Source organism: Sycon ciliatum, chromosome 6, assembly GCF_964019385.1.
Source record: "Sycon ciliatum chromosome 6, ocSycCili1.1, whole genome shotgun sequence".
In the NCBI taxonomy this organism is placed as follows: Eukaryota; Metazoa; Porifera; class Calcarea; order Leucosolenida; family Sycettidae; genus Sycon; species Sycon ciliatum.
The window spans coordinates 6,937,196-6,952,195 of NC_088648.1; the positions used below are offsets into that span (position 1 = coordinate 6,937,196).

Below are 15,000 nucleotides of genomic sequence, written 5' to 3' on the forward strand. Positions count from 1 at the left end.
ATCTGCGCCTTGATCCTAGAGGGTGGTGGCGTCCCCACGGCGGATGCGGACAACTCGGCTTCCAGCCGAGTCTCACGCGAACCGTGAAATTTATTTATTTATCTATTGCACACAGCATGTTGGCATCTCTGTACTACAATTAGTAATGATTGTCTACCGAATGTAACTGTCAGCGTGTATGCATCTTTGAGCATTCACAAGGTAGAGGGAGTTGAAAGTGGAAATGTATGAGAAGTACATTGACTGTCACCTCCACGACTCGATCTACAATTGTACTTTGTAGGCATCCTTTCTTATGGCCAGTGATGCTCTACCACTAATCTATGGTGGAGTCTGTGAACAATTCACTGTTTTCACGCTGCTGTTATAATCTCTGATATTCTACTGTGTGCATTCTTGCCTAGGACACCCGATACATGTACAGCCTGCACATGATCTGCTGACGTCATGAAACCATTCTCTCCGCTACATGTACTTCACTCACAGATCAATACTGTGGTACAGGTAACTTGCTGCTTGTGCAATATCCTGAACTCACCACCCTGGTTCTCAATACTCATATCATTGAAACTGAAACATTGTCCAACCTGGCATCAACTGTATTCTGTCCACGGTACAATACGGTTATTGATTCTGAGCTGTTGACCTGATCTCTGCCTATACAACTTGACTCCGTGCAAACAGAAAACATCACCAGGAAGTGTGTCCTGGGCCATAGACACGGTGAGTTTTTCTCTATTCCCATTCCTGACATCTAGCACAGTGATGAAGTACATAGTGCTGTGAAATTCCTAGGAACTACATCCCATGAACCAGCCATGCAGGATAACGAATGACAACTAAATAAGCATTCGTAAAGATTAGGGCTACACCAACCATGGAAAGAAGATAATTATTATGTTGTACAAGAATAGAATGTATATGCGAGGGGGCCATAGGAATCACGCACATCCTGTGTGGAGAGGAGAAGCGGAAAGCATTGTGATTGGACATGTCCTTTTTCAGGAGAGGAAGCGGAGAGAATATCTATCTGAGTGATTGAAAATGATTGCAATGGTCCCATCCAGACAGGCTGTACAGCATGCATGCATCGATCTACCTATGTCACTCTCAATAAGTGTCGTCTTGCACACTGTAAACAGATGTGGTGTGGCCGGATATATAGTGGGAGTGTAAACGCTCTACTCCATTCCTATCAGAACCCTTCCCGTTACCATCTACTGGTTTGCAACAAGCAGCCACCAATGCAGCCACTGCCAGTGCACAGAGGAGCCAAGCAACAACTCAACAACAACAACAACAACAACAACAACCGCAGGCTGATGTTGAACCATTGCTAACACACTACCGTAAGCGTCTTCTTCAACTTTGTCGAATCGAGAGCAAGAGGACTGCTCTACCAGGAATTGGGACACGGCGTGAAGGACAGACTGATGTTCGCAGTTTCTACACTAGCGTGCAGGTCTTGACACTGGAGCAAGTTGAACAACAACTGAACGAAAAGGGTGGGAAAACAGAGAGATGCAGCATGACAACGGGATCAATACCAATACGTCGAGCATCCCAACTTCTGCAACGTAAGCTAGGTGAACATGTGCCATCACGTTACGATAACGACCGCAGATCACTTGTTGAAAGCAGCATGCTTGTTTCTCCAGCTGGCAGTGGGAAAAGCACAGTGTGTAAGATGCTTTTGTCCGACCATAAGAAAACTGACCATAGCAGCAGCAGCAGTGCTGTACCTTCTTGCAGTGCTGTTAACAGCGGTACATGCGCCAGGGCTACTGATCCTCATTCCACACGCCAAGCTAACACTACAATCAGCAAGGATGTAACTGCTACCAACAGCGGTAACGCCTCCACCATGACAGGCAGTCTTAGCACCTCTTCCAACACTATCAGTAGCAGCACCAGCAGCAGCACCAGCAGCAGCACCTGCAGCAGCACCAGCACCAGCAGCAGCACCAGCAGCAGTACATGTGGTAGCAGCAGCGAAAACAGTGCAAGTGGCAAGAATGATGACGGCGAAAGTTGTGGAAGCAGAGATGGGACCAACATTGGAAAACGTCGTGGGAGCAGCCCTGAGAGCAGCGGTGGGAGAAGTCGGAGACAACATGCTGCTGAAGAGGAGAGGAAGTTTAGAAGAGATGCAGTGCTGTCCAACTTCAGCTATGTCGTACATCTATCTTGTCGTGATGTGGATAGAGTCTGCAGTTACAATAGGTCTACTCTACTAGGCCTGGATGAACAATGTCTGCATCTAGACACACACCAGCAAGACCAAATGATCGAGTACCTAGAGGATCAATCACAACAAGTCCTGTTCATTGTCGATGGATTGGACGAAATTGGCAAAGATGTGCTTGAGGAACGATCAGCTCTCACAGCCCTCGTCCATCGTGAGCGGTTTCCTGACTCCCGAATCTTGTTGACAAGCCGTCCTTGCCAGTTAGCATCCACGCTTGCAAAACAATGTGAAGAACACTATTGGCTGGCTGGGTTCACTGATCATCAACTCGAACGCTACTGCTTTCGTAGTCTTGGTGAAGATCTTGGGCAGTCTTGTTGGGACGAGCTATGCGAGGTTAGCTCGGTGCACGTCAAGGAAGCACTGAAGTCCTCCCCATTGCTATGTGCAATGCTCTGTGAGCTCTACCGAAGTGGTCAGAATGTACCGAGGTGTGCAACCATGGTGTACTCCAAGCAAGCTGCAAACCTGCGTGGCTGGCGGTTACAAGATGATGAAGTCAGCCTTGAGAGCCTCACACTGAGTAACAGCTTGGCTGGTGCCACAACAACAGAGGAGGACCAAGAGGAACATTCTGCACCAGAGTGGACAACTCATAGCAGTCAACCCCATTACTGTGTACAGGGTGTACCAGCATCGACTGATACAGCCAACACCGCAGTTGTCAGTGGAGATGCAGGACTCTTACAACGAAGCAGTGATACGGAGCAATCACATCAATGTATGAGCAAACGTGCACAGAACGAGCTTGGTCGTGTAGCTCTGATGTACTTGAATAGAAAGCAAGTACTGATTCCTACAAGTGCCTTGTCCAGTGAGTGCAGGAATGCAGCTTGCTCTATTGGTCTCCTTGTTGAGAGTAACACCGGTATTGGCAATGTACTACGTTCACAGGCAAAACCATGTGTCTACTTCGCACACTACTCACTACAGGAGTACTTTGCAGCACAGTACTTGTGTGCAGATCCTGAGCATGCTCAAGCTGTGAGAGAATGTGCACAGGATGGTTATGGTGTTGGTGAGGAGACAGCACCATTCTGGGCATTTGTTTGTGGTACTGCAACTAGCAAGCAACTACCAGAGATCATCAGTGTACTAAAATCAGCAATGTTACAACATGGCCGGAGTGTTGCCAATGCTACTCGTTCTCTCCTGTCCTACTTCATGGAGCATGTCAACACCAGACCAACCCTCGCAGAACAAGCAATGTTGGGTTCTGGTACAAGTGAGGAGACCAGTTACATGATCATGCAACTACTATCAAGCTACTGGATCTCTCCAATTGCAACCTCACAGCAGAGAAGTGCAACATACTCACACTGGCCAAGGCTGAAGAGCTACGGCTTGGGCTGAATCCATGCAGTGCCAGTCTGGTGGAAATGGCAGCAAGATCTCTATCTTGTCCAGGCAGCACCGTGAGAGACCTTTGGCTCAACGGGAGTGATCTATCAGCATGTACATGTACCTATCCCGCTCTGTTGGCATGTATGCAAGCTAATAATCTCCAGGAAATACGGTTATATTCCAATATGGAACTTGGAAATGGCTTTCTGGAGTATCTACAAGGGACACTCCAAAGTGAGTGTCAGCTTACATACCTTGATCTGCAGCATATTGGTCTGACGGCTGGTTGTGGAAATCAATTGGCAGCACTCATCACCAAACTGCCACAGCTTTAGCGACTGGATATGAGCGGAAATAACCCCAGCAGCTCAGACATTGAGCAAGTTCTGGCCGCTTTGAATACCAATGTCATTGAGGTAGTCTGGGTAAAGGGCAATGACCTGGATGATGCTATCATTCCAGCTATCTGTGAGTTCTATCAGAGAAAGAACGGAAAGCAGCAGGAGCGGCATTCATCAACTAGCACCTCTCAAGCAGTTCAGAATGGCCACACATGTCAAGTACAGTTACAAGGCTGTAATGTGACCAGAGAAGGTCTGGAAACCATAGCAACAGCACAGTGCTTATCCCGTGGTGATCTGGTGTTCACTGGTCTACACTTTGTAAACAGTGATGGTGTAGGGGAACAGGATCTGCGGCAAGAATTGCTCAAGACCCGTGCCATTCTTTACATGGAATATATTGGTGATACTGGCGCACAGCAGATTGCTCCAGCTATTGCCTTTAATGGCAGAGATCACTATATGTAGTACATAGCCCATCAAACCATCCAGAAAGTCATCCCAGCCATGGCTGTCAACACGACTATGGAGAGCCTAGAACTCCGGTACTGCAACATAACCAACACTGGTGCAGAGGTGCTTGCAGAAAAGGTCTGGCCCACAACAACACACTCCGAGTGGTATACTTAGCGGACAACAACACTGGACTGCGTGGATTGTGCTCAGTACTCAGAGCATGTCGTCACCGCACTCTATCATCTCCACTGGCATTGGATATGGCAGATAATGACATCTTTACTGCATATCAACACCTGCCACCGCTCCAACAGCCACAACAGCAGCAGCAGCAGCAGCAGCAAGTTGATGTTATCCGTCCAGTCACAAGCCTACGGTCACAGTGCACTGGAATCGTTTTTCTTGTACTCGCAGAGACAGGCCTGGATGATGACACTGGAGCTGAGTTCATCACATCTCTACGCAGTAATAAGTCTATCAAGTGGCTCACACTTAGCCGCAATGCCTTGAGTGATCGCAGTGCTGGTGCACTGTGTGTTGCTATGGAGACCAACACCACACTGAACACCATCGCACTGTACAAGAACAATGTGACAGATGATGGAGTGAAGCAGCTCATCAGCTCACCTGGTGTACAGCGTTAAGCACGCTGGGCCATTGGGTGGCAATCCATGTCAGACAGAGCATCTCAGAATGCCGCTGTTTGATGGGGCGATCTCACATAGGACAGACAGGTTTCTGGAGCTAACACGGCTAAACGCTGGAGCAAAATGACAGTGAGTGTATGTTAGTCACGTGATCAATATTCTGCTGGCCATAGTCTATACTCTTCCTGTTTGCTATTCTCATAATGATCATTTCATGGAGCAGCCTTGAAACTGGAAACAGCTGCTACACTTGAATAGACCGAGTGCATGACAGTACCCTTAGGATTCCGTTTGTAATGGGTTGCCGAGTGGGGAGAGCAAGCCACGTTTTATCTTCATCTTGGTTGAGCCCGTCACTCAGAGCGGCTAGCTCGGCGTCAGACAAATGACCTCCCTCCTCGTCTTGAATCGTGGTCTTCACATTGTCGATAGCATCGCTTTGCGTGACGTAAAGAGTGATGGTCTAGCCAGGAAGAGTGTTGACGAAAATCTGCATTCCACCACGGAGGCGAAGTACCAAAGTGAAGAGTGGGCTCCTGCTTCCGACTGCGTGCCGGCGAAAATCAAACGCTGCTGGTCTTGGGGAATACCCTCCCTTGATTCGTCGCAGGGAGCTGCAGCGGGTTGAGCCATGGGGGTCTGGGGTCGAATCACGTTGTTTTATTTAAAACTACACCGCTGCCACCAATGTAATGGTTAGCCGAGTGGTAGGCGCGGTGAAATCAACAAGAATTACTTTTATTCTACTTCTTTCAGGTACACACCTGAGATATAATTATTATTAGTGAAAGAAGAAGCGGCAAAATAACTGACTTTCTCTCCCGGTGCACACCTGGAGGTTGAATAGCTCGTTATTATCAAAATCTCATCTTCTTCGAGTTAGCTTTCGTTGCCACCTAATCTAATCTAATTAGAACAGAAAGGCGTATGCTTATATGCAGAGATACACTAAAATTAATATACATCAGGCAAAGCTCCGTATTAGTTCCGTACTGCTTCCGTATTGGTCGGGCAGGGATACTACACGTTCACTGATCACCGGACGAATGTGAACATGACGTCAAAAACGGCCAGGGAGTAGTAAGTTGACATCAGATTTCTATTTTGGATCCACTAAGGTGTGACTTTGCTATTGCCTCAGTATGTGGGTGCATAGCAACCCACTCATGTCGTATGCAGGGGTGACTTTTACTTCGCCACCAGTTGTAACCTCGCCCGCAGAAGCCAAATCAGTCAGTTTCACTGGGTACATCACCTTGCTGTGAGTAAGACGGCTTGAAATGTGCTTGGATCCATACAAAAACTGGATCCAAGTGGATCCAATTTTTGAATTTTTGAAATTGTTGCTATGCTGTGACGTAGCACTTTCAAGCCCTATAGGGAACTGCTTCTCTGTACCTAAACTTTCTGTTCACCTAACTTGGCCTTTTGCTCTCATACGGAAAATATTGAGAACCTAAAATTTCTGAAATTATAGTACTTTCCTCTTCATCACTGCTACACCTGACTCTCATGTATATGTAAATTGTAGGGTAGTACCTGCCCCCCCCCCCCCCCCCCCCCTGCCTCCTTTGCAACAGACTGCCACTGCCAGTATGTGTTGTCCCGGCCCAGATAATTATTACATGTACTGTAAATATACAAATTTTCTGCAGCTATTTAATTTCGGCTATATTCGGCACCGACCCAAAACGCCTAAATTAAAACGCCGATGGAATTTTTCACAGCATCTGTCGCAATACCATGCCCTCTACCCCACGCCGAAAATAAATCGCCGTCGAAATGTCAAAAATCGTGAAGTGCCGAAATTTTGCAGCGCCGAAATTTTGTATATTTACAGTACGTTGATGAGTGGGTGTGAGACATATCCCCTCACCCCCGCTGTTAGGCTCTGCATCTGCCGCTAGGGTTGCTAGGGTTTACCGGCTGTCGTGAGTTCCCTTCGGGAATATTAATAAATCAGTGGATTTGTATCAGTTTGATTCGTTGGCAATTGTCTTTTTCACTATGGAATCGAAACTCGCACGGTAGGTTTATGGGCCAGGTACGCATTTACATCTATCGAAAGCAATTTTGAAATCGAGTCGCTGGTCAATCCTGTGATTACATCTCTGGAAGCCGTTACAGCCGACCCTCGACCATGGCAAGTGGGCACAGGGTATTGACCGGGCGATGATACGCTAAGCCTGCTCCTCTATTCTGGCTCTAATCAAGAATACACATGATGGCTGCTGCGAAGTACGGCAAGTGCAACACCTGAACTGCTCCACATCAAGAATACACATGATGGCTGTTGCGAAGTACGGCAAGTGCAACACCTGAACTGCTCCGTATTGATGTGTACGTGTAGGTGTGTATACGTATAGATGTACAATGTAATCATGGTCTCCTCACTTCGAAACGGCTACAACCACCACGTCCACAGTAGTATGTGGAGATTGAGCCACGACTGCTAGCATGCTGTCTTTCGCTGGGGAACAGCTGACAGGCAACTCAGCCAATCGCGCTGAGGAGGCTAGGCTGGTGGTTTTTGGACACAGCACTGCAGCAAGATGCCATTTTAGTATCCGGGTTACACGCGCATGGTCGGACCTGCTGTCGCGCCAACAAATCACTAACCAGCTCCAAAAGAATAAGAAGCAGAAGCAGCACAGCTACAGTGATCCGCCAATCAGATCGACCGTGGGTCTTTCACGCCTGTCGTCTTATCAACCGATGGCACGGTCGGCAAGGAATGCTCTATTTTCCAAAGACCTTGGCGTACCATATCAAATGCTGATTTAGCATATTCTGTCGTTGTCAGCCATTTGCGATGCCTCCTTTCCGATGTTCTGTTTGCTTCGGTGGTGCATCACCTGCCTGCGTGGCCGCAACATAATCACGGTTAGACGGATCAATGACACTGTGTTCTTCTCCCCCCTTTCCGGTGGTGTTTTTTACCACTATTGATTTCACAATCTATTTCGAAGTATTAATTTTCTTTTTGCCAGAACAAGAGGCTTTAGTGCACAGTAGCTAGAGGTTCAGTGTGAGTTGGTAGTGCACGACCAACTTACTTTGCTGCGGTCTACATGCAGTACAAGCACATACATATAGTACTGAAAACAATTGCACGAAAGGCAGAATGTGGTAAGGAATGACGACTCTACTCAAATGCAAAAGAAAATACTACAAGTTACGATATAATGTCCACTAACACCACCAGGTGCTAAACAATCAGCTCATGCGATAACATTGCATGACACTGACCAACGGTACTGACGTTCTACACCTAACTGGCAATCAGCTCTACACACTACATGTAATATACTAGTATAGCACATCTTGGATGCGCACTCCAACAGCCTTCCGACTTGGAAGGTTCCAATTTATACTTAAAAGAAATAATTTTTAATGAGTGGAACGTGAGCGCAACCAAGATAAGCACGACCTGAAAGTCTAAGCTGTGAAGGACTTTGGCGGATGTTCGTGCATGTCGATGACGATATTGGCAAGACCATTGGACAAAACGGTCAAACCACGATTCAAGGACGCAAAGCAACATTCCACACAACCTGTGTGGTTCAAAAGATGTGAAGATCAATAAAAGGGGAAGCTATGTGAACAAGAATCATGCAAATCCAAACGCCTCAGTAAAGGAGCACTGTACTTCAACTATGACAATTTACATGGACAGTCCCATATCTTTGCTGCCAATAGCATCGAAGATCTTGGAGAAGATAGTCCACAAACGCCTGTGTGACTTCTTGCAAACCCATTCACTTTTGCCCGCCAATCAGTTTGCGTACCGGCCGCAACACTCCACGGAAGATGCCTTGACCTTGGCCATGGACCGCTATCTGTCGTCAGCAGACCACCAGCTACATACTGGCGCAGTACTAGTGGACATGAGCAAAGTATTCGATAAAGTACGGCACCAGCTCATGATCCAAGATTTGTTTGCTTTGGGTGTATCTTCGACTGTTTTGCGTTGGTTTGCGAGCTACTACACGGACCGTCGACAGAGAGTAGTTCTGGCGAGTGGGCAGTGCTCGGGCATAACTGCATGCGAGTGTGGAGTCCCTCAGGGCAGTGTACTGGGTACTTTGCTGTTTTCACTATAATTATACCATGGACGTCCATAGCGTCACCAGCCCAGCACACTCCCAGCTGTTTGCGGATGACATCCTTCTCGACACCGCAAGCAGATCCGTAGCAACCCTAAATCAAGTCTTATCAGTTGCTGTGTCAAACTTGGCTGACTACCTACACGGGAAAGGCCCGGTTTTAAACCCTGACAAGACGCAGGTCTTAGCTTTCTGGCCCTACAGATCGATTCCTGTCTTCTGTGGGACGCGCAGGTCTCAAGCATAGTACGGAAAACTTCCCAGAAGCTAACCACCCTGAGAACCATCCGCCCGTCGCTATCTGAACGCCAGTCGCTCCTCTTCTATTCTGCCCTTATACTTCCTGACATGCTTTATGGATCAAACGCGTTCTTCTCTGCCCTCACGGCTCAGCAGCGGCACCAGCTCGACAAGCGATGTGTTCGCTGCGTAGCCAATCTGCCCTTCCCGTCCCATACCACTCCTATATACACTCGCCTTTCCCTGACCCCTGTAATTGAACGTGCCAAATGCAAACTCCGTTTCCTTATGCACCGTGTCCACACCAGCAACATCAGCCCTCTTCTGAAAGATAGAGTAGCCCTCCAACCTCCCAGTAACACCCGTGGCAATGACAATTGCAAATACGTTGTTCCGCTAACTCGGCGAATATCTGGTGACAGCCGACCATTGGTTTCCGCCGTGAAGCTTTGGAACACCCTGCCACAGGAACTCACGTCCGCTCGTCGTCCAACCCCGTTTAAAAGATTGTTGAAAGTGTTTTTCTACGGTTAATATGGCCAAATAGCACCTCCCTCTGGCATAGGTCCTCATCTTCCTATTTCTCCCTGATTGTTACTTCGTTCGAACTGGACTTGTAATTACCGATACAAATACTTCCTTTTGACTGTTTTCTCATTTTCGCAAGTGAAGCTTTATCGAGCCACACTTTTTATTCTATCGCCATCATAATATTGGGCATCAATGCCCGTTTGGTTTGCGATGTATAATAAAACTTCAAACAAACAAACAATAAGCAGCGGTAACAAGCAGCAGTTTCACACGAAGATCATTTCGCCGTATAGGTAAGGACGGCACATGAGCTCATCAGGTGTGCAGTAATAGACTCGGATGGAGAGCCAAGGATTTATTTATAGAACAGAAAATGGACCAAAGAACTACAAGGTACGGTACAATGTTCACTAACACCACCAGATACTAAGCAATCAGCTCATGCCATAACATTGCACGACACTGACCAAGGGTACTGATGTTCTACAACTAACTGGCTAATAGCTTTAGCACATCTTGGATACGCACTCCAACAGCCTTCCAACTATTACTTGGAAGGTTCTTAGTTATAGAAATAACATAAGGAGGGAGAGGTGAGCGCAACCAATATAAGCACGAGCTGAAAGTAGCTCAGCTGTGAAGGACGTTGGCGGATGGTCATGCATGTCGATGACGATACATGTACAAGTACTGGCAAGACCATTGGAAGATTGGGGTGTTGGCGTCCAGTGTACAGACACCAGTCACATTTCCTGTGTCTTTTGCAGCATACAGGATGAGACTCATCACTGTAGAGTCCACTACTGCACGAGTTTTATTTGTACAATACATAGCAGGCGTACACGGTGTGCCTCGCAGGACTGCGTGATGCTGCAGAAGACCAGGTTCAACCTTTCTGGACGGCCATTCACCGACGGTGGGCCACACGATGCTGGAGGAATTAGATTCCAGTGAAAACCCAAGATTCTTTTACTCCTGGACGCTCCGACGTGTTGTGATATCTGCCAGGTGCGCAGTAACTAGTATTTTCATCGCTATAGCGAGGACGACGCCGATCGGCAAACTCTCGCTCACAGCCATCACCAGCCTATCAAAACCATCACTTGGCATCCCCCAGAGGTATAGGAGAAAGCCAAAACACCTACAACAAACAAAAGCTAAGGACGCTGGAAAGAGAGCATGTCAAGAAGAAGACGAACAGTATGAAGTTCAAATTGTTTTCAACACTCCTACCACCAATTATAGTATACCGCTTTCAATAAATCGTGACGCCATTTTGTTTTAACACGTATATCGCGGGTTGAAAGACCACGAATAGCTGCCAAACTCTGAAAATGTTGTCTCGATCTGACCAGGTGTTCAAGAGTTATGGCCGAAAATGTGCCCTTGCAAGGAAACATTTGCTTGTTGCACGCTGTCAATTTTAGGCAGCACGGTATTTGAATCTGCGCAGACCGTGTGCAACTTGTCGTATCATGGAAACAAGCGGAAGTGTGCAGAATTTTGCTCCAAGTCCAAAAAATCACGTTTTAAGCCACGCATTGGGCTGCACGGCGGCGGGCGAAGCGGTGGGCTTCGCCCGCCGCCTTGCAGCAGGACTTTTGCCAGCACCCTCGTGACGTTGCAGATATGTGGCTTGATTATTGTAGTTGACGTTAATTATTTAGTGACTTTGGCAAGTTTGAGTCGTGTGAAGAAGTCAGGTAGGATTCAGTACTTCAAGGCAGTAGTGGAACGTGAGTGGAAGTCTTTGCCGATTTTGGCGGGTATCCTGGATTTGGTTTGAAGCGCTGTGGAAATGGCTTGCTGTGGAGGTCCCAGCACTGGATGTTGTATCAAAGGTACGACCTCGTAGCACGCCCTGAACCTTAAAAAAATTCAAAAATTGACTTGGGTCTGTGGGAGTGTGTGAGAGAACGCCCACTCCTGCCGTTGTGACAGATTCCAGGGCCACGTTGAAGGGCCCTATCTAGCCCTTTCCCAAAGATGCCATAATTTTTCGCAATTTATGCTTTTCGCAACCGTGCCAAAACAAGTGCCGCATTGAGCCGCACTGTTGTAACTTCTATCACTTCACAATACTGACGTTGTGCAGTCACAAAGAAATGCACTAGCACAGATAGAGCACAGCAACAAGGCTGGTTAGATGTCAAACAACATACCGAGTCTCCAAACACGTGGTAATAGTCCCTTAGTGATGTCATTTTGCGGTACCTGGTAGAAGAATCAGACGGAGAAAATTGAAGTGGAAACACAATCCCAATAGACTGCTGGGCCAGCACACCCATACCTGCAGACCCACCACGACACATACCTTTGCCACTAATGTCACTGTGTGTACTAGCAATCTTCTGGCCTCTGCGTCAAAAGGTGGTGGTCTAAGAAAGCTGTAACGCTCCGTTAATCTTTTATTCCCATCAAATTTGTGCACCTCTGCCGAAAAGGGGAGAGTGCACCCTACTACCACACGTCGACAGGGACTTGTAGCATGGAACGCTTCACTGTACAGTGTCATTTCATTCTTAAAACCCGCGATCTCGTGATTGGAAACTACATATACCACTGTGCTGTATGGGACACGGACACAGACAGAGACACACACACACACAGATGCACAGACATGCACTCAGACACAGACAGACACACAGACAGACAGACAGATAGACAGACAGACAGACAAACACACACACACACACACCACGGGCCGTGCTGACACCTACCTGGTAATGTCAAAATGTAAGTACATTGATGTAATTCCACTGTCTTTTCCAGGACCATCAACAAAAAAATACTTCCGCAGCAGTTCAACTTTTGTTTCAACGTCATCCTGTAGGAAATGAAATAGAAGTCACAGCACAAGTAAGAGTTGGCCAGAGGGACTTTACAGCGCGAGCAGAAATTCCACTACCCTCTGGGGTCAATGTGCGGTTGAAGTTCTTACAGCAGTAAGTTTGGGTTAACCAGACCCATTTAAGTTGTCAATGGCGGATAATCAAATTAGCTGTATCCATGCGACCCTCATGCCAGGTCACGAGTAGCTGACTAATAAATATATCCGTACGGTCGAAGTTACAGGGTTGACTGTGGCTCGCACTATGGCCAGAAGAATAATTCCGCTTGCAAGCAGGACTTGAACCTAGTGCAATCTGTTGTTCAGTCATCGTATTACACCATCCCAGTTTGCCTGCAGAAAGAAAAAGGACCACCGTGACATTGCACGTGTCTGTTCCTACCTGGGTAAGCCTCTGCGGATGCATTCCAACCACAGCCATACAGCCACCGGCTAATGGGGTACGCAGTCAGTGTCTGCCAGTACCTGCCAACGCACACCAACACAAACAACACACACACACACACACCACACACACACACACACACACACACACACACACACACACACACACACACACACAATCATATCAATATCGAACTGCGAGTATAGAAATGTGATTTCATATGTCATATCAGCATACTATCGAGATACTAGTAGTGCATGACCAGCTATACTGGTCGAATACAATGATCTAATATTCAACATGACTTTTAATGGCTACCAGTAGCACCTGTTGTACTAGTATTGTAAGTACTGCGAGAGCGGCCCGCCTTGATTTCATATTTATTTATAACCAAGGAAAAGAAAATCGTATGGCAGAGTGCAACTGAAATTAGTACGGTGGGAGAAATGTAGTGTTAAAGGTCAGCATGTCCTTGTGTGGAGTTCCAAGGTAGACTGCGTGCGAATTGACTTCAAAGTGTGCAATGTGTGTACAAGGTATGTGTTGCATGACCTACAGACCACCTCTACAGCACGACCACGAAAGGACGAGTTGGTGGGGCGCTCACGCGGTACTTTACGGTACCTACCTACCCCCCCCCCTCAAACCCACACAACAACCCCCTCTGCTTCCCTCACATCCACACAACAAAACAAATTGCCATGATAGGAAAAGTTGAGTACCAGTATGCAGTTACCAAGTTCCAGTCCTTGATTTTGACACAGGCAAACACGACTGGGTGCGCAACCACTCACCCAAGATGGCAATGGTGGAGAGATGCTCATACCGTTGCTCCGACTTGCTAACGTCTGAGATGAAGCTAACATAGCGGTTGTGGAATGCTGATAGTCGAAGGGTACCAGTTGCCTTGACTGGCCATGACTGTAGCAACGTTGACAGAACTGCAAAACAAACGTGTGTTCGGTTTGAATGGATATGTGGCTGTTCCCAAACATAGAAGAATGCAAGGCACCAAATACCAGAGAAGCCTTGGCAAGACATGAAGACACCTCAACCGACAACAGACTGTCGCCAGCAATACAGCTACCTAGGTAAGTGAGTTCTTTCACAATTTAGATGTCGGCATCTGAAAACACCAAGCACTCGGAAAAAAAGTGGATCAGAATTGACGACCATGCACTTTGTTTTATCAAAGCTGACAGTGAGGCTGGACTTGGTAGCAATGCTCACGAAACATTGCTCACACATATTCTCATCATTGCTGGATGCTTCCTACTGCATATCTGTCAGAATAATATGACATTGTCTAACAGCGCAGTCATATCCAATAACATGGTATCCAGACAGTGAATCATGCATTCACTTGGGCCGCATAGCGATCTACTGCAGCGACCGCCTTGCAGCCCAGCTCGCACACCTTCAGCGCAACGGTACGATCCCATATCTTGCCACGGCTTGTGACAGAATTGATAATGTTCTGCTATGCTCCACTGTTCACTAACAGGCAAAGTAGGCTAATTTAGGAATAGGTCATACCACCATCAGGTGCTGACACAATTCAGTATCAATTTTACTTGGGGTCACTGGCCTTGGAAAGGCACTGATGTACGTATGTGCTGCTCCTCGAGTGAACTTCTCCAGACCCAGTTTTCAGTTCCCCTTCCTCTTGACAGTAGAGATAGAAAAATTCTGCCGCTCGACGTGCATCCATACACGTTACTGCGCCCGAAGCTTGAAACCAAGCTGCATGCTCTTCAACAGGAATTCATGATTAGCGTGGCTAGTTCAAAGCCCTGAATGACAATGTTATCACGAAACAGTCAAGAAATGCAGCTCGTAGATCGGGTAAGG

The 15,000-nt window shown here is 47.2% G+C and overlaps 1 long non-coding RNA gene across 1 annotated transcript in view; it reads right to left on the minus strand.

Moving 5' to 3' along the window:
* Positions 1–12,075: 12,075 nt before the first annotated feature.
* LOC135819262 (uncharacterized) overlaps positions 12,076–15,000 on the minus strand; it is a 3,005-nt gene continuing 80 nt past the window's right edge. The window contains exons 1-4 of the long non-coding RNA XR_010553884.1: positions 13,944–15,000; positions 13,147–13,229; positions 12,634–12,740; positions 12,076–12,127 (exon numbers count right to left, since the gene is read on the minus strand). The exon at positions 13,944–15,000 is cut by the window's right edge and continues 80 nt beyond it. This is a non-coding gene — a long non-coding RNA (uncharacterized LOC135819262). The remainder of the gene's footprint in view (positions 12,128–12,633; positions 12,741–13,146; positions 13,230–13,943) is intronic.